General features: G+C 37.5%; 1 protein-coding gene across 2 annotated transcripts in view; it reads left to right on the forward strand.

The window, feature by feature from the left end:
• Positions 1-3,009: 3,009 nt before the first annotated feature.
• ngfb (nerve growth factor b (beta polypeptide)) overlaps positions 3,010-21,502 on the forward strand; it is a 30,435-nt gene continuing 11,942 nt past the window's right edge. The window contains exon 1 of one of the 2 annotated variants that reach the window (XM_034205791.1): positions 3,010-3,153. The gene's annotated coding sequence lies outside the window, so the exon portion shown is untranslated. The remainder of the gene's footprint in view (positions 3,154-21,502) is intronic. The other variant, XM_034205792.1, reaches the window with a different exon arrangement.

Genomic DNA, 21,502 nt, shown 5'->3' on the forward strand with positions numbered 1-21,502 from the left:
TTATAGAATTTGTCCATCACAAAGGCTTGTTGTAAAGGAATAAAGGGAGCACATTTGTTGAAGCTTTTCCACTCAAATCCGACATATTTGTACTAGAACAATAAGTGCACAGGGTTTAAATGTTGCCCAAAGTAAATCTTGGTTTTCTCACTATGTGCATGTTGTATTTCACTCAATTTCCAATTTACTTTCCGAACCGAGGTTGAAATAAGAGAAGGATCACTTCCTTTTTGCCAGACATCGTCCATCCTCTCCCCAATGGAGCTACCGTAAACATGAACCATAACGCTCTTCCTGTCATCTACTTGCACACATTGAAAAGCTTACCCCCTCATTATGACAGCGTTTCAAGCCTGTATGCCATTATATAAGAACATATCTGGATGATCAAATTACATTGATAAGTAGATAAAGCCATAATGTACAGAATATCCCCTTCTCCAGGCTGAAGACTTTTCTTTTTGTCGCTGCTTTTAATTGAACTATTCATATCTTAGACTGCACTGTAACTTTTATTCATGTATTTTTTCTTTTAATGTTTATTTTATTAGCTTTTCTTTTTAATGACTGATTTTAAATGCCATTTTCTTAATGTCTTTCATTTTTTGTAAAGCACTTTGAATTGCCTTGTGTTGAAAAGTGCTATATAAATAAACTTGCCTTGCCTTCTGGCATTGAGCCAACAGCAAATGTACTGGAATAAGTAAGTCTCCTAAACCCCAATAAAACACGAACGCATAGTTTCCCATGGTCAAGAGCAGGCTGCTGCCAAATTAAAAGTTCAAGCTGCTACAACACCAAAACCAAACAATACAAGTATTTCCCTGTTTCCTTTAGGCAACCTGTGTGGTACTGATATATCACATAAAGTCTGTTCACATCTGAACACTGGAAACATTGATCAAATGTCACCGAAAAAACCCATTTGAGACTTTTGTTTTCTCCTCAATTGAGCTTTTTCCCGGCAATCCATCCTCCTTCATTACGTTTTTTCCAGGACATGTCTAAAGATGTCCGAAATCTGTGATAAACAGCAGATGAGGTCTGGTCTGGCCTGAGTGACTAAATGGGCTCCTGCAAATGAGTTTTACAGGAGATCAGCAGGAGGGCCAGGCGCTTCAAATCCCCAAAGCCCTTCAGTGCCAAAGCAGGAAGAAGCCACTAATGTTACTTGTCTGTCATGTCTGGTCTTTCAGATTCACTAAAGAGGGGTCTAACTGTAATGTTAGAAAAATAATTTAGTCTAATCCTTTGTAGCATTTAGCATGTAGCATTGAACTACAACTAGCTGGAAAATGATCAGCAAAATCAGAGAGCACCTTTTTAAACATGGCTACCCTTAAAATTACCTATACATGCCATTAAGGGTCAGAGCAATAATCAACGCCAGAGTGTAACCTTGTGTAATATGGTAAGATGATTTTGCTTCCACATGGTCTTCTAAGGTTCCAGATGTGTGAGGCTGCTAGTGACATAAATACGAACACACTGAAGCCCTTATTTGAAATAAAACTCAACCATTATTTCATTTATGAGGAAAGGAGGGACTCAACAGGATGAGAGGGACAAGGATCCATCGGACCCTCTCACAGCCAAATACTTTTTCCACACCTGGATTAGTTTATGCTGTCTCGCCTCTAAGATCAAATCTCCTTTTGAAACATTAGCACCATACACTCACACAACCTCTCAGTGTTTCATATACCAACACTCAGTAACTATATCCTGTGTTGGAGTCGGTGTCGTCAATTACGTCAGCTTCGAAAAAGTTGAACACTTTCACCAATTTACCATCTGGGGGGAAGACAAGCACCTGCAATAACTCTGAGGAGAATTGTCAATGAATGAAATACTTTAAAATTATTTACGGTGATAGGAAAAACATTATATTCCAGTTCAGCATCACTGACTACAATATCAGCCAAATGAGTACACTCATGGAAAACCTTGGAGAGTTTCTGATCTGTGTAAGCTGATCTCATAAACATCTGTCTCTGTGAAACATCTGCTGGTGCTTTTGAGAAGAGGATATCCAAATCAAAATGGCTAAACACAGGAGATAACAATACTTTCAGGAAAAATGTAAGCTTTTCTGGGATTTCTACTTTGTGTTACATAATCAGATAATGGGTCCTCTATAGATCCCTTGTGGAGCTTCAAGAACCGGATAATAAAGTAAAAGCAATAAGTAATAAATTGGAAATAAATATAATTGACATGTCACAGTTGCACACCTCTGCCAACCAGTCAAGTTTACATCCACGTCTGTCCATTACTTACATATGATTTATTCTACTAAATATTTGAGTGAAAGTTTCATAATAAGCACATTTTATTCTTAACTCATTGAAGTCATTTTTTCTGAGGTCACAGTGACCTTTTTAGATTAAAATCTAATTATTTTATCCTCAAGTCAAAGTAGACATGTATGCCTAATTTAAAGAAATTCTCTGCCAAAGAGGATTGATAGTGTAACATTTTTTCACAATGATTAGATAGAACCATATTCATTGTACCAAAAATGCACGTAATGTGTATTCTAGTTATGTTACCATTAATGAAATAGAACTGTGGATAAAGCTTTTTTTACAATTTAATATATGAGCAAACTGTTTGGAAAGGGCTACTGCTAGTATAGGAACAATCAAGGTATTGCATTTAAAACAAAAGTCTGAAGGAAAGTCTAAGATCACCAACGTAGGTTTCATCTTCTGGGAACAATAAATGTGTGTACAAAAAGTGTCCCAATACAACTTGTAGAGGAAGAGCTAGCGTTAGAGAATTCTGGGAATAAATAAGCATTTGGATTTATTTTCTGGGCACCACTGAATTCCAGATTTCATGTGAATATTGTTTGAGTTATTTGACTCGGGAGTGATTTAAGTCCCTTGTTGGTGGACCATAGTGAGCGGGCTCTAGGACCTGGGGCTCTCAGCAGGCAGTCGGAGCCTGCTGTCTCTGGGACGCTTCTCACTTACTTTTAGAACAATTTTCAAACAAGTGCAAGACTCAGAAAGGACTGTTGGAGATAATTGACGAAGAATCTGTCCTTCCGCTCCCTGGCATCTTGTGAAATTGGACACAAACTGGGATATATTTCAGTGATCCTCAGGAGTCTAACATCAGTGGAGAGAAGAGAGAGCTTCTGCAGAGGTAGAGGACTCATTTACCTTCAATGCATGCATCTACAGAAACGTACTATTGTATACTACAAAGCAACAAAAATATTTTAGCATGATTTGCATTAGATTACAAAATAGACTATTATACAGACAATTGAAAGGAATTGTATTTATACAATAGTTTTGGATGTGAAGCGTTCATGTTAAAGTAAAACCCTTGTGAAGGTAGTAAACTCTACATGCACCACTTGGACACTTGTTCTGTTATGTTTTAGGATAGTAAACCTGCTGAGGAACTATCTGAAATACTGTGTTCTTTTACATCTAAAGAGGGTTTAAGGTTGGAGATCAGACCCAACAGGGAGCTGATCATCTCCTCCATCCCCTCAGAAACTGTTGAAGCTTGGCCTCTGGCTCATCAGGTTACAATGGCAGCGATCAAACCTGCACTCGTCTCCTTGGGCTACGTGATATTCTCAAAGCATTCCTGCACAGTTGTTGTATTTGTATGGCATGTTGGGTTGGAAACAAGGAACTATAGCTGCAGGGTAGTTTTGTGTGCAGCAGACTTAAAACAAATTATTGCATTCTTGACATAATAGCTGGTGATTATACTCGAGAAGACTTGCTATGCTATTTTGACGAGTACTTTTTTTATACTGTACATTTGTCATTATGGAGAATTTTAACACACCTTAAATATATGTATTTTGGATAGGTAAGATTATGTTTTCATTAACTCATTTGCACTCTGGAGGAAAATCACTAGATGTTTGCAGTGTTTAACAGTTTCCAAGTACAAAGGAAGCATTTGCGCTGCATAGTAAATATGGGAACAGAGCAACTCATTTATAAACTAAACCATATGGCTGTTATCAACAGGCAGGAATAACAAACTGGACGATCAATAGGGAGGCTTCTCTAGCTCCAACAAAAGAGGCAGTGGTCAGTTTACAGCGACAAAGAGAGTGATGAAGTCAGAGTGATGAAATCAGAGGGGGGAGCTGAAGGTAGGATGATGGGCTCAGAGCTTAATTAATAAAAGGTCATAAGAAAAATATTATGTATCTCTGAATGGGTTATTTTGAGTTCATTTTTAAATCCGTCCTCATTGGATTCATTTCAAGACCAATTGTCATCTAGACTTTTGAGGAATCTTTGAACTTGCGGTTACTTTTTCTGTGGTTGGTGCTCATGCCTTCAAAGTGAACTTGCTGTTTTTTCTGCTTTCTAATAAAAGGGAAAAGTATACACAAAAGCTTACTTCGAATGTTGCTCCCTTGCTCCACTTTATTTAAATAAATAAATCATAAATGCATTTATCCAGTGTGTACGAGATGCCAGGTGATGCCAGATGATATCCACAACACTATGCCAAGTATGTGAATTTGAAAATATATATTTTTTATCTGTTGTATATTTCACTACATGTTTGATTCATGGATCATGACTCCCCTGGAGCACATGTACATGAACATGCATGCTTCTGAGTGTCATGACTATGATTTATGATAATTACTGATCATTGAGTAATAAAATAACTCTGAAACTAAGGTGGTTATTAAGTTGATAGGACTTTGGAAGGTGTTCCCGTCATGCATCCTTATCTGACATGTCTACTAAATCTTAAAGACAAATATTCTCTGTTGAGAAATGTCATTGATTCTTCGTATTATAGGTACAAATCTCCTTTGTCTTTTAAATGACATGATAAATTGTTTAGTCCTTAAAATATAAAAAAGGGAGACTATCAAACACAATTTTCGCGAGCCAACACTCCAAAAAACGATTGGGGTTATAGATTCCGCTTTTTAAAAAAAATACTTTTTCAACATAGAACATTTTGTTTTTTACCTCAACTTGTAAAATGAGCTTACAACTCATTTTAATAAATCGGTCAAACTGAAAAAGAAAAAAAGAATGTTTTAATGTTTTTAGTGATTTTGAAAAAAATATTTCTGCGCTCACTCAACTGTAGGGATATATTAAGTTAGAGTAACTCATATCTATTGAGTTTCGACAGTATAGTTTCAAAACCGAACACACGCGCGGACTTTTCTACCGCATGTTGAGTTGGAGCAATCTGCATTCATCTTGGAAGCGGAACACTTGGTAGCAGTGGAACAAAAGGATTTTCACCTAATAATCTATCAAATTACCTGGTAAGTAGCCATTTTTGTTCAGTTTAATTTACAACAGCTGTTTACTGCATATACAGTCTAACACAAACTGTAAGGTATCATCAGCTACTTGTTTTAAGCTAATGTAGCATGCATAGCATACTGATTAGCTATAGCTGTTTGTATCCTCCTGTCCTTTGTTTCACAGTTGCAGTCAAAGTTCATTATTTGTAATACAGTATGTATATATATATTTTTTTTCTTGTCAGAATTAACGTTACATTTGATAAAAACTCATTTAAAAATAAATATGAACAGCAACTGACAATGCCCGGCATGTTCAGTTTTTGCAAACAAGCCTTTGTTTTTCTTTCTCAACATTAAAATGTTCTCCTTTTAAGGATGATTCGGTGGAAAGAATAAAAGAGGTTGCTATCCGGTGCTTGGTGGTGTGTCTTCATGAAAAGGAGGATCTCTTCAAGTAAAACTTAAGTAAGTAAAGACAATGCTTAAATCATACTGTAACTTGTGTTAACCTGAAACACAATGCAATGTTTTCAAATCTGATTGCACCAAAAACACTGAAATGTATTTTCTAATCTACTTATTCCAGGATGGTGAAGTGGAAGTTAGCAATGAGATGCTGAAGACTGTCTTGACCAGGGCTGCGGATGCAAGAACAGTGATTGAAGGAACAGAAGTCCTTCAGATCTCGGATGTGACAAGAGCCTGTGCGATGCTAATGGGGCTAATATACACACTTAACCTTAACGACCCAAAAGAGATGTTAAAAACGTTGGAAGCAGGTTCATGCCTTTATTTACATTGTTGTGTTTACTTTTATTTCATATTTGAGAACATTTGTTATAAAAAGGTCATTGTGTAACAAACATTTTAAAATAAACTGTTAACAAGTGGAACTTCAATGTGTATGTTATTTTTGACTCAAAGAAATTAGTTTCTAATACTCAAATAAATTAAGGTAACAATTTGCATGGACATTTTTGAGTAGTATGGACTTAAATAAATACATGACAATAGCTTAAATTAAACAAAATGCAACTTAATATCACTCCATCTTTACGATTAAAATTAAGTTGGTTCAACTTAATTTAAGTTTTTAAAGGTGAAATCAATTATGTTTGTAGTACTGAACTAATTGAGTTAATCAGATTATAAATGGGTACTCGGATTAACTTGATAATCGATTAAATTGGAAATACTTAAAAAGATCAACGCAAATTGTTACCTCAATTTATTTAAGTAGAGCCGGCGTATTTATCTTTAGAGTGAAAGTGGTCAAAATGCTTCTTTGTCTAACCAACGGGTCTTTATCCAAAGATTATTAATTTACAATGAAAAAATAAAAGAGTAATGTCAAATGTAACAAGCTGAAACTAGAGAATGTCTAAGAAATAATTAATATAACAAATAAAACCTTTTTTCAAAAGTTCTTTCCTAAGTTTAAGCCCATTTCCTAGTTAAAAAATATTCAACTTATCCTTCTTCGTGTCCTTCCAATATTTTGGATACAAGAGAAATGTTTATATAGAGATACAGGAAGTTTTCCAATGGGAATATGACTGCTAGTTCTGGTCCAACACAAAATGAACTTCTCTTTTTGGCTGCAATATAATTAAATTACAGACCACATATTGCACCATTATTTAGATCTGTTCTTATTTAAAAGTGTTTTCCCATTTTCATGAAGACAATGTGATGCATTTTATGTATTCAGTAGTGGACTCACTCTGAAGGGTGTTATCATGTAAAATAGAAAAAGAACAGAACGCCACATGTTTACCCTCTGGTATGCAAAGCAACAATTTACTACAGTGGAGATTTTCTGCAGACAAGCATTCCTCATCGCTGAACAATCTGTTCCACAGGTGGATGCACAGGGCAGGCTGGACTCTGGTTACAGATGCTGTACGGGCCATCTGAGCAGAACCATGGTGTTACAGCTTTCTGCCTAAACACAAACCTGTTCCTGCAGAGACACATCCGACTGCTTTTCTTTCCATTGATCTGGGAATTTGCTTTCTTAAAGATGTAATGTAATTAGCCCTTTCTTGCGAGGTTTCTCTTTTATTAGAGATATAACTACTTTTTTAAAGCGATATATTTACTGTTTCACTTTCTTTCTTTTTTTTAATACAGACCTCAATACAAATGGGTTTTTACCAGTACAGTATCTTGTTTTCTAAGAAAATCGTTTTTATCTACATCTTGCACCTGTTAGTTGTATTTCTTTTCCATTCCTAACCTGGTGACCATACTCAACATTTGCTCAGCACCACTATAGTGGTGCTGAGCAAATGTTGTATACAATTGTATACAATAAAAGCTTTTATATCACCGGCTTCAAACTAAACACACAAGATGAAGAGTTAGTGCAAATTGGGAAGTTATGACAACCTCAATTTTACTCTGATGTGTTTTGTAATGGAGTTAACTTTTCCTCTTCCAGTCAACGCGAGAATTATATTGGACGTGTGGAGGAGGGAATATAGGGTGTCAAAGTTCAATTAAGTTCATATTTCAATGTTGGCAGCAAAACCATGGCTGAAATTCAGCTGCTGGCCAGTATGGCCGTAAGGCTCCTATCAGGAATGTACAACTTTGTTAGCGTAAAAATATCCCACTCCCTGTCACTCCTGAAGTTACACGGCAGCTAATAAATATTGATGAAGGCAAACACTCCTTTTCCTGACAGAGTTGTTGGTGAGCAGAGTACAGCGGCGTATGTGAAGAATGAGTGAAAAAATAAACCATTTCAGGTTAAACTCAACTGCATTTCATTGTGCAACCAATAATGAGAATTCAACTTTGAACCCCATTCAAATCAATCAATGTTTAATACAAACGATGAATCATGTGATAATTGTTCTCCTCTCCTGTCTCCCAATAGAGCAGGGCTGTAATTGCCATAATTACAGAGGGCTTGTGTTATTCCTCCCTTCACCAGCATCAAACCCGATTAGCCAGCCGTCATATATAATTCCATCAGCATCTATCCTTCTGTGCAGACATGTCCCATCATCTCCTGCGGCCTCGGGCAAGGTTCAAGGACTATGGTACCCATTTACAACGCATGAAAAGAAAGCTACTCTACAGCTGAAAAACAACTCTTAATAACTCGGGAGGATCATCTCTCTGATACCACAGATGACAGTTAGAATATCCGTCCACGTTTAAAATGTTTCCTTGCGTAACTCAAGAGAGCTGATTAAAAATAACATAAACTGTGTAAATGTGAGTATCTGTGGGGATAAAAATGACATACAACAAGCCTGTGCCTATGGTTGAGTTGCATTTACTCTCCCATGAAGAGCGGGAGTCGCTCATCATGTGAGAGTGTGTGTTACAATTAGGCCACACACACACACGCCGTGAATCACAACCGTCATCCAGCACGCCAACTACAACTTGACCCTGTAACCCCCTGTTATTATGAGATGGGAAACTTACAGTAAAAATAGCTAATGTTTATTTGATTGTTAAATAAGTGTTCCCAAAATCCCGGTTCCCAAAATCCCGGTGCCCAATCCTATTTCACCATCTTCAGACTACTATGACACATCAATGGGTTTTCCAATATCCACATATTTATTTTAACTCCACTTTTTCAAGGATGTAATTTCCTCATAAAACTAGATTATAATAACAATTTTGTAAAAGGAAACTTCTTTTTGATTTGAGCCTCTAAGAACAAATAAGGTTAAAGCACAGACCAATGAGAGTGACAGGATACAAACAGTCAAATATACTTGAAAGAGAAAACGTCAATCACAGCACCACATATGCATTTCTACAGCTGCTTCTGTGGCTTCCTCTTATTTACCTTCCATAACAGCAGAGGGGAATTTATTTGAAGAAGGTGTAACCATAATATGGGGTTACGGAAAATTACAGTAAGGGAAACAAAAGATTCAGTAAAAAGGAGCCACATAGGTGTCAGCGTTTATGTGAGAAGCCGTTTAATTGGTCATAAAAGGTGCAGATGGATCACACGCTCAGTGAACCCAGACTTTAAACAATCAATTTGGAAAGAGTTTTCCACAAAATGTCAAAGCAAGGATGGAAACAAATGCCAGAGAGGGAAATGGGAAAGATCTTTTGAGCAGCTTCAGAATTTCTACTCGAAGGAGAAGGTCCAAAGCCAAAATGTGGTACTTTTAACTTATAGTACTGTGTACTTTTCATAAAAAACATAACATATGCCTCTTGTTAAAAATGAAAACTGTAGAGGAAACTTCTGTGTAGCTATGTAGTGGGAGTCACCGACTCAGGAAGGAGACACGGGAAGAGCAGTAGCTTTGATGTCAAACACATGATGGTTTATTTGGAGTTAACGGCCGGAGGATTCACATCACAAGTCCAAGAGTCAGAGGTTCTGACTTCACGGTAGAGTTGCCACCTCAATTCTGAAGAACTCTACCCCAGACCCATGTATTTAGCTAGTTCAGAGAGCATCATCAACATGCTGCATAACAAGATAGAATGATAACACCTCTATCAGCTGACGCCAACAGGCAGGAACAGGGAGACAAAACACTGAGAGCACAGCAGCCAAGGTTACAGGTGCCTGTGCTCAGTCAGGACAGTTTGAACTGATACACTGGGTCAAAGTTATGGGCCTTGGAAAATATTCCACAACAAAAACAATAGTATTTTGTTTTATAATGACAAAAAGAGAAGATCACATCTTAATATTTTACAAAAGACAGCTGGATATGTTTTCAAACCAACATGCTTTGATAGTTTGAACTGTTGCTCTTCAGAAGAACTGCTGACAGACACAAACGGCAACAAACAAGAAGGTGTCAACATGAGTCCTATTCTGCAGTTCCACAGCAAAATAGAACTGTGTGAAAAATAAATGTTTTTCAGCAAAAACCCCAAAGTGTCAAAAGATGTGTCTGGCACCACATTTTTAAAGGAACTGCATGATTTTTTAAAAATATGACAGCAATGAGATTTAACATTAGCCAAGTGTTGACAGGAGGATTTAAAGGTCTAGCCAAATCATTTCCTAATCAAAGCAGCTATCGTGTCCAAGCGTTGATTGCCATATCTGATCTGGCGTCATTATGTCCTCCTTGGCCATAATCCTGTAACAAAAACTAAAATCAATGCTAGGAGAACTTGAGCACCAGGTCACTGAGACTGTTCAACCCGTAACCGAGCCAAATTCACAAGTAGATCATATTATCAAGATCATCTCAAGAGACGGAGCTCTGCCAAAGTTTGATCATAAACTTCCGCTGCATTGTTCAACAACACTCACGATGACCCCTCGCATTGTTTTTGTCGTTGATTTTATTGAACTCATGTGGAGTGTGTGGAGCTGAGCCTGTTTACTGACGCTGTGTATAGAGACTGGGGTCAGCTGTGTTTCGTCAGCACAGCGAGACCAAACGCAGCCATCACCGAGTAACAAAACTGTTCTCATTAAATCTGCCGTTTTCATGTGGGTTTTTCAGTCATCGGCAGCGATTGTTACTCACGTTGTTGGGTTTGGGCACCGTAAAGAAAACCACTTCACGACGCATTCTGTTTTCACTTATATTTGACGTCATTAAGATGAATAGATTTTGTGCATGCAAAGTGATGTATAAACTGAATAGTTAACAAGAAGCAGGTCCTCTTGTGGGAAAAGCTTAGAAATACTAAATGAAAGCAAAATTATTATTCCTGCAGATTGTGTATCCTATAGCAGAAATATAAACAGTAGGCCAGTATTGTCATCCAGATGTTGTTCTCTCTGGTGCATCACTTAAAGCTTTAGATGAAAAGTGTTTGCTGGCACTTCCTGATCCGGCTCTTTGGCTTCACTCCGATCGGTCTCAGTCCGGACCTGATGTGATCTTCAGGTGTCAGCGCCAGCCAAACTTTCACACATCTGCCTTAAATCACAACCGACTGCCAGCAGAGGCCCCATTTCTCAACCGAGGGTCATACTTCGTTTGAAACAGTTTCCCACATACTTGTCTGATAACAGTGAAACAGAACATTGCCTCAACGAGATGCAACAGGACTGCATTCTGGGGGAAAAAAGGAAATTATGGGCTTCAATTGCATGCTATTATACCGCTTAACATGTTTCCTTTGACTAGTTGCCAAAGGACAAAATAAGACATTTTACTTCCCTAAAACTAAAGGACAAGCTGAGGCAGGTCGGCTTTAAAAACGTAAATGTGTTTAAGCACACGTATAGTGTGAGGTAAGAAAGTTGTTGTGATGCAACGCAATGAAATAGTCTATAGATAAAACATTGGGCTTTAAAAGTGTGTTTTTATTCATTTCATCCAAAGGAAATAAACACTCGTCAAATAAGTCTGAAGATCTTATTTGAAAACAGCAAATAACTCATCTTAATATAAAGGAGGATCTAATGTTCACTGGGGACCACCAAAATGGATGTTGACTGACATTTATCGACCTCACCCTGAAACTAAAACTGCAGTCTCTTTAGAAATCCCCTCAATGATTCATTTGATCTTCTTTCGCCTATACGTTTCCCAGTATTTTCTGGGTAAAATATCCCTTTTTACAGATAAAACTTAACCAACAGTTATGTTTCATTGACCCATTGCCATTATCTTTAACTCAAATGAATGTTACTGTGTTGAACACACTGACAGCTATCACTTCCTGCCGCTGTGTTGACGTGCTTGAGTCTTTCTCAAAGAGACTTTGAATCCACTGAGGGCCGACTGATGCAAGATCTGCATTCAGAAAGAAAAACGGTTCACCATACAGCCAAGGGGAATATTATTTAAGAGAACAAGGACGGAAACTCATTCACCTTTTTGTGCTAAACCACGGATGACCAGTCTTTCAGCAAATGTGGATTGTATTCACTCCTTCCTCTACTGAAAGCAGAACGTAGCTTTGTCTATCTTTCTAATAACACTGCCCTCTTCTCTTTCCATGCCTCTTTACGTTGCCCGTTTTCGACTCATGCAGAAATTAGCCTCAGGAAGAAATATACTCCACGGTTGCCATTGCAGCAACATTATGGTCTATTTACCTTAAAAAAGCAATTCAAGTAACAACACTTGCTGCCTATGAAATCACCACAGAGCTGCGTGCATGGTTAATTGATGGATTCAAATGCGTCAATTAAGATTTGAAGAAGTACACACTAGACATAGCAGAAGTTGAAAGTTAAAGCAACTAAAGTATAATTACAGTGGCACGCACCCAGCAAAACGGTGACAGATAGCAATTAAGTCATAAAGAGGAAAAATATTTAAAAGTTTCAAGCTTCTTTTCACATATGATTGGCAGGGAGTGCAAACATTTGAAATGACTTATCCTCATGTCAAGAGGATTTCCAAAACGTTGTTGAAATTCAGATGAAGACTAAAAAAGGCACACACACATAAAATGATGCCAGGTTTAATTTAGGATTGCAGGGGAAAAAGTCACATGATATTCGATATTTTTGACATTATTGAAAATAGCAGTTCTGTTATGTATAAAAAATGTTTCCTAAATATCTTCATCAAAGAAATTGGCACCCAATTACCTTTTTTCCAAGCTAATTTAAACTGCATTTCTCAATAGCAATTGACTAAATGTATTTCACATAGATTAGATCTTAAATAATGGAAATGTTTACAGTAGCAATTACGGTTAAACATGTTTGCATGACGGACTCGTACATTATATTTCTTGAAATCAAAAATGATGAATTCATAATCACAATGTTGTGCGCAGTTTTGGTTTCATTTGAACATATTCAATAATTGTCAAAAGTTGGATTATTGTTTGCAATCAAAGTTATGGATTTTTTATTTCCACTAAGTTGCAGTTTTTAAAATGATACTCATTTGGACGTACATTTTTGGTTAAAGCCTGAAAACTTCACCACATTTGTTATCAGGCTAACAGTGACGTGCGGTGAGGTTCATGGCTGGTGAGGCACTGACTCTTTCAGAGTCAGATTTACAAATATTATATTCTGACCTTAATCGAAATATTCTGTTATTTTCAAAAGCTTTTTTGGTCTGATGTTTCGATTCATTTTAAACAGACCGTTCAACAAAAGGATACCCACAATCTAAATATTGGATTGTTCTTTCTTAGTAAGATCCCATTTTCATTACCAATGTGGTCTTACCTTGACTTGAAGATGAAGTCCATGCTATCCTTCTGGACAAGGACAACAATCTCTATTACTTTTTTGTAAAAGTCCTCCTTATCTTCCTCTAGTTTCAAAAGTCTAGTTTGTTGTTTACGTCTGGTCTACCGTCTCTGCGTAGAATAACAGTAGCAACAAGAACCTGTGGGCTCACTTGCGCCCCCTTCAGTGCGGCAGAGGTTATGGCTGCCTCCCCTGGTGCTTTTTTCATTGCCGTTGTACGGCGAGCCTAAATATCATATACGTGAAATAAGTTATTTAGAGACTATGGATGGCGAGGATAAATGTAATAAAGGGATCTATCTACAAACATTACACTGGTGACCTACAGTGAGATGGTAACAGGCATGCGCTTAGGGCCCGCTATCCAGACAGTTTCTGTGAGGTGACGCATTTTGAGGTGAGGCAGAGCTCATCTGTGCCTCACCTTACCACACAGTAACTGGCTTGAGCGCGCTCACAAAATAAGTGCCCGCGCTAAATTAGTGCCCGCGCTCCAGCAAATTACTGTGGCCTTACGTGAGGCAGAGCTCGTCCCTGCCTCACTTCTCATCGCTACCCGTAGTTGTAGCGGAGCTCGGCAAATTTGCTGATTTTGACTATAAAAGCGATTGGAATCATACATAAATCACATTTACAACACAGATCAGTGGAGACATTTTATTATTATTATTATTTAGTTTTTCTTTAGTTGTTTTTCCGTTACATTGTAGTATGGCCAGTCTATGAGTATGACAGGTGAGGCTCTGCCTCCCCTGCCTCCCCTGACTGCACGTCGCTGCAGGCTAACATGCAAGACTGTTTTGGAAGCAAAGAAAAAAACACTTATTTTCTATTATTCATTATTTTTGTAAAAACGTTAGTATTTGTATATTTTACTGTAGATGTCATTCCAGGAACCCCTGAGTTTGAGGGCTTGAATTCAGCACAAAGCTTTGCAGTTTTGCATGAATGACCGCAGCAGTGTAATGAGCAGCCTGTCACTCAAAGCCCATTGCTGGCTTTCAGATAAAGTCACCTGCACCTCCTTTCCTCTCTGAACGGGAGCCAGCACCGGAGGGGTCGGGTTACCTGCAGGGCTGTGTGACTTTTACCATGAGAATGAAGCCAATGCCATGTTTTTTTTCAGAGGGAGGTGGATTGTTCTAGTCTGCAGACTGGATTGTGTGGCTGCTTGTCAGTCATCCCAGACGGGCTCATTAAAACGACTCCATTAGAGTTAATGAGATGTAGGGCAGCGGCTGTGGGTGGCCTCTTTATTCAGGGCTAACAGACCACATAACTGATTTGGTTAATTCACAACAAACCTTAAGAAGCCTGGAACTATTCTAAAACAAGAGATGTTAACATAATAATCACACTCCATGAGAAAACACGACTTTAGAACAACAGGCTCAGCTGGATCGGCAGGGAGGTGAAAACAACAAACTGCCTCCTGCAGGATTGTACAGGTGGATGCTGGGGTGAACAACAGCAACTGAAGCAACAGCAAAAGAGTCACAGCAGAGTTTGCACATGAGCAGCAGCACACTAAAGCTGCCATCACAGAAAAAGAGAGTAGAAGAGCAGGAAGGGATTGCATATAAAGACCACAATATTGCAACAAGTCCTCCAACTCATACGACCAAATGGGCCGATTGGTCAGGCCCTTATTACAACCAAATATGTCGTTTGTTCAAGCGCTTAATATGTCCTATAATTACGTTTTAAATGTTTCGCCCTCTAGTGCTCCCGTTGAATGCAAACGTTACAGATGGTCGTTTATTCACAAATAACCATCTCTGTAAAATCCTAAATTGTATGTTAGTTTGGCCATTAAAACGCTTTTTGATTAGATTTCTAGCGAGAAGGGTATATTGTACTTTTAGAATCCACGTCCAGTCGATATGTAGGATCTATAGTTTGATAGATATTACGAAGATGATTTGAGGTATGCGGCAGCCTCCATGTAAAGTTATGGGTTGAAAACAGTATTTCCGGTCTCAACGTTTTCATAATAAAACCAATGATCAAATGATTTAACAGTGATATCTGCAGTACTCATCAACTAAAAAACATAAGTTTATCCTTGTTAACTATACGACATTAATTGGTTTAAATTGTGTACAATGCTTTTGTGTTTTTCCCATTGGTTTTTCTCTTTCGATTCTGAGAGACACATTTATTTTTTCAGAGGTTTTGATAGGCTAAAACATCGATTGTTTTAGCCGCAATACCGGGATATGGTGTTTATGCGATATGAAATCGGAATTTAAAAAAAAAAAATAATAATAATACTTTATTCCGAGTGTTCTTGCTTTTCTCTTTGGAAGTCATCACATAACGGCATTGTAATACACGGTTCGTCTGCATTAAATATTACATATCTGCCGTAGATATTTATTTATAGAGCCCTGATCAGAAGACCTTTTGACAAACTGTAAGAAATGCCGCCAAAACTGAATATGTGACGTGGATCATAAATATATTAGCAATTAAACAACATCTTCCATTTCTTTTCACACAATACGTCTCCTTGCAGTATCAACACTAATTCGGCTGACTTTTATATTTTATCCAATTGGTAGATAGGCTGTATTTACACCATAACGGTGCACAGCTGATAGAAAGGGATTTTTTGTAGTTTTTAAAGATATTATTTACTGAGCTACCTTTCCAACTCCTCATGCAGTTGACTGTTACAGGTCTATACAGGTTCATGGTACAATGCATAAGCTTCAAATCGAGAGACTGAAACTGTATTTTCCTTTACCGTTCTGTTTTAATTTCACAATAAAGTTAATAGTCATATTATGTTTGATATTATTATGTTGTATTAACGACACCACTGTTTTTTTAACCTGCACCGCCTAGTGGTTAAAGCACGTTATTGAATTTTGTTGTTGAATACGTTTTATTTGATGAAAACATTTAAATATTAAGAGTAGCCTACATACACAATAGGGGGAAAGTAGAAGGCATGATAGAAATATAGAATAGAAAATATCAAGAAGATACTGTAGTGATCTCTACAATAAAACAGTTTAGTGCAGGACGTCCAAAGATATTAACAGGAGGATGTGCAAAACAGACAAACTAATAAGGCTTTATTTAAACATTAAAGAATACTTTAAGTTAAGGTCTTCTTTTGAATAAAAAAAAAAACCGTTGGGGTTATCCACAGATAAATATGAAGTCTGACAAAGTACTTAACGTCCAATATATTGCATAGTTTACTTTGGCACTTGACAATCACCTGAATTTGACTGAGGTGTAACTAAAGTCTGATTTAAGGGTTGTTTATATTTCACATCATTAATCAGAATCTGCAAAGTAACTAAAATAAATGTAGTGGAGTAAAAATACCAGGTTAACCTCTGAATTGTAGTGGAGTAGAACAAAGTAGTATGCTGCTGTAACAAAAACATTTCCCAACTTGGGATCAATAAAGTATATCTTATCTTAAGATGATCGATGGCTACTGCCATATTTGCAAAATGTGCCTCTGAACCTTGACAAGTGCATGTTTCAGGCTTATCAATGAACAACAGGAGGGGTCACAGACATAAGACCAGCTGTTAAATAAAGCTCTTCTGACCTTAGGTGTCATGTGGGTATATTAATTCACCCATTTATTAATTATATGTTTTAAATTTGATAACACCACTGTGTTTCATATCCCCTAAACCTCCAGGGTGTACACAGTTTAATACTGGCAACTTCTAATTGTGGGAAATACGATAACGTCTTATAAAGAGACGTGCCATAGAACATGTTGCGAAACACACAATAGCCAGCATGTGTAGTTCTGGGGGGGGGGGGCTGGAGCCGGGGGCTGGAGCCGGGGGCTGGAGCCGTCCAATTCCAGTTTTGGAAAGTCTGCCGTGGTTCCATTCCATTTCATAGAGCTGTTTGACGCTCAGCGTAACCTTGTCGCACTGCCACTCCAACATCCAATCACAGGGCTTGATGACTAATCACGGAGTTTGTAAAGCAAGGCGGATGTTGTAGTCCCAAACGATAGCTGGGGATTCTGGGTAATGTAGTGTCTTCGGAAACTGTAGTATCTAAACTCCAAAAAAACTATTTGTTTCTCTGAATCGAAGGTTAAAAACACAAAAGCATTGTACACAATTTAAACCAATCGATATTGTGTAATTAACAAGGATAAACTGATGTTTTTTAGTGGATGAGTAATGCAGATATCACTGTGTAATCATTTGACAGTGAGGAGAATATATCCGGTTTTATTATGAAAACTTCGAGACCGGAAAAACTGTTTTCACCCACGCTAACTTTACATGGAAGCTGCATACACGTTATTCTGGCGAGACCTCAAATCATCTTCGTAATATCTATCAAACTATAGATCCTACACATCGACTGGACGTGTATTCTAAGAGTACAATATACACTTCTCGACAGAAATCGAATCAAAAAGCATTTTAATGGCCAAACTATTCCACAATTTAGGATTTTCCAGAGAGGGTTATTTGTGAATAAACATCTCTCCGGAGCGTTTGCAATGAACGGCCGCGAGCATGTTGTTTCTTACATGACCACTAGAGAACCTCTAGTGGTCGTGTAAGAAACAACATACACTTTAAAACGTTTCTCTGGGTCGTAATAAGGGCATGAACAATCGACCTATATGGTAGTTTTTTGTTGGAGGACAGGCTGCAATATTGCAAAGTTGGGCTACAACTTGTGTTTTTATTGCATTGATAATCTCCCAATTATTTATTCTATTTAAGATTCAAATATCAGACCATACTGTATGCACAAAAGCAACAGCATAGTTTCTGCAATGAAAATCTCAAGTCTAAAGCAACATGTAATATTCCAAACACGGAAGAAAAGGCATACATTGGTGCAATAATTATAATGGTGGAAATAAGTTACAGGAATAAGATAAAATACATATATCTCACATCAAATAAGGCAAACAGAGTGTAAAATTAAACAATGTACAGTTACAAATATACTATAGTTCTATATGTATGTGTGGTCCTAATGGTTCATTTAAAAATTGCTGATAAATATTCCCAAGATTAGAAGCTATTCTTTTTTTTTAAACTGTGCTAAACACAAATACAATCAGTTTACAAGTAGAAAACAAAAAAATCAGCAAATTCATATTTAAGATTCCGGGACCAGGGAAAATGTGGACTTTGAGGTTAAGAATTAATACATTAATAATCAGAATTTCATTTTCTGTAAAGTGTTTATGATCGGTCAGTGTGTTGCAGTGTTTTCATGTGCAATTGAAAACTGGATTTAGTATGTGAAGACAGAGTTAGGAGGAGATATTTAGTGTCTAAGTTCTGATGTAATCACTTGCAACAAACATATGCCAAACCCAGCATAGCAAACACAGAGCAGAACTAATGGTCAGCTCTATCCCAGAACCTGTTGGATACAGAAGCAGACTGCAGCTTGTATGAGAAAGTTATATGAACTCTATGGGACGATTCGGGGAACTCAAACTAAGAGGGGATTGGGCCTTTTAGTGAGCTCCTTCCACATTAGGGCCAGTCCTCAGCCATTGCCCATAAAAACAGCAACACCTCCAACTAACCCAGAAATATAGGTGGATTTAAAACCAGACCATTTGCAATCCAGACAGTATAATATGCCGTAGCAAAGACAGCCTAATAGCACCCATGGCTGCAGGTATTGTGCATGCTACTGAGTGGCATGGCTTACTGGGCCACTTAAATGCAACAGAGCATCATTAATGTAATTATTTGCACCTGTGTTTTTTTTTTTGAATGGTTCAAATGTGTGCTGTTTAAAAGGGTACATTGACCAGATGCATAACAGCAGAGTTAAGGCACTAAACTACGCTGCAAAATATGAGAAATTATGTGAAGAATATTATGGAAGATGTCACAGCAGGTTACTTAGCTTGAAGAAGAAGCGATGATCCTCGGCAGTGGAGATGAGGTCCAAAATGTTTGTTTCCCATACCTGAAGACACATTTAAGCAGGGGTGGTTATAGGGGGGGGGGGGGGGGGGGGCAGTGCCCCCGTAACACTGACTTTGGACCCCCCTGTGGCCCTGAAAATGAAAAAGAAAAAAAGAAAAGAAAAAAAAAGTTTATGATTAAACGATTTCTTGGCTGACAGAATAGGTGGAACTAACGCTATTTGTCATTCTAGTCGGACCCATTAGAGCGTAACAACTGTAACTATAAGTATCTGAAATAAATATGTGACCTGAAACAAATACCAATAACTGTATTGCATTGTTTTCTTATGCGCAATTACTTCATACTGTCTTTGTCTTTTTCGTCCTGCATTTATTGTGCCCCCCTCAGAAAATAACTGGCCCCAGCCTGGCCCCCCCATCAAATTGGTCCAGAACCGCCACTGCGTTTAAGGACGACAGTTGATGAGAGTTGAGTCCCTGAATGCAACACAAACGAGTATATCCTCTCAAAGTGAAACGGCATGGACTAGCTTATGTTATGAAATGCTCATAAGATGTAATTTGTCGTTTTTAATGTTAAATGATTAAATATTGAGCAGCTGGGAGAGTAACAGTTAAAATAACCCGCCCTTGCTTGATAGTGGTGCGTTCAAAGTAAAGTTGTAAAGTGTGTAAACCATAGCTAGCTATGACCAAAGGACTCTATATAACTTCACAATGCTGCATTGTATGTGGCTACCAGTTTGTTTGTTTATTTCTGATTTACTTTTGTCAGTTTAGTAGCTTTAGCAGATAGTTTAGTTTAAGGATAAAACACATGAGACTGTAGTAGGCTCTAGAAATAATTTGATGTTAATGTAACACAGCAAAGTCAACCTTTGATATACTGTATACAGTCTGTGGCTGAAACTAAAAGGCTTACATTTACTTAAGTATTGTGCCTAAGTACAAATATATGGGACTTGTACTTAACTGAAGTGGAAATACTTCATGCAACCCTGTATTTCTTAAATACTACATCTCAGTGGCAATATATTTATTTCGACTCCACTAGGCCTATATTTGTTAAGCTTTAGTTACTTTCCAATATACAATTTGCATAACCTTTCTGTGCAGTGAACGTCACATATTTCCAGCCCGTTCATTTTGAATGTGAATGTCTTTGACTAATTAAAGGATGAAGTTTTCCTTTATAACTTGAAAAAAATCTTCTTATAATTGAACTAGACAGACATTTTCTTAAAAAAAACAAAACATAGTTGACTTTTTAGAGAAACATGGTTCTAACAAGAGAGATTTGATGATGCATTACTCTGGAAATGTAACTCCTCATCCTGCACAACCTTGAATATCCACAGCAGTAAAATGCACCATGCACATTCATGGTACAAAACATATAATTTATCATATTTGATAAATAAATAAAACTAAATTGATGCCACACATCATACATGTTGACCTAAAAACCATAAATATAATTTATATTACGTGCATTCTTTACAATGTTAAATAAATAAAAAGGTCCATTATAGCCTACACAATAAATAAACAATTACCGCAGTGTATTATGACACAGTCAAAAATAGAGGGAGGATATGAGCATGACTAATAAAACAGATAAACTACACTTGAAGATTGGAATTAGGTCTTGGGTGTAATGTGTTTTGCAGCAGTGTGAAGCACTTGTAGCAGCCAATAGAAAACACAGTTTTTTGCAGTATTACTCAACTTTTTTCCCAATTAAAAGTTGAGAGCACAACTGCAGAACAGTCCTGCGGGTTTTAATGAGGTTTTATTAATATTCCATAAGGAAACCTTTCATTGTTGTTTTAGCACATTTCCCACAATATTATCATTGGCACATTGTGCTGCAAAAACCCTGTCCAAAATCATCCAAAAGCTCTTTTATCGGGTTAGGAATGAATGACAGGCGTTTTCAGGAAGCGAAAGTCAAACCTAAACAAACTTTACACAGAGCGGCCAATCAGGCTCCACCGATTGAAAATCAGCTCAAATATGGAAGGTCAAACTTTTGAGGAACTCTTTGAATCACTCAGCTTACCATAATAACATATTGAGGCTGGCCAATAACATCGTCTCTGACCCTGACCGTGTCCTGAACAGTGATATAAATTGTAACCATCTAATCTGAGATAGGTAACAACAAATGTATAAAGTTAGATTTAAGGCGAGACAC

The sequence above is a fragment of the Gymnodraco acuticeps genome, unplaced genomic scaffold, assembly GCF_902827175.1.
Source record: "Gymnodraco acuticeps unplaced genomic scaffold, fGymAcu1.1, whole genome shotgun sequence".
Taxonomy (NCBI): Eukaryota; Metazoa; Chordata; class Actinopteri; order Perciformes; family Bathydraconidae; genus Gymnodraco; species Gymnodraco acuticeps.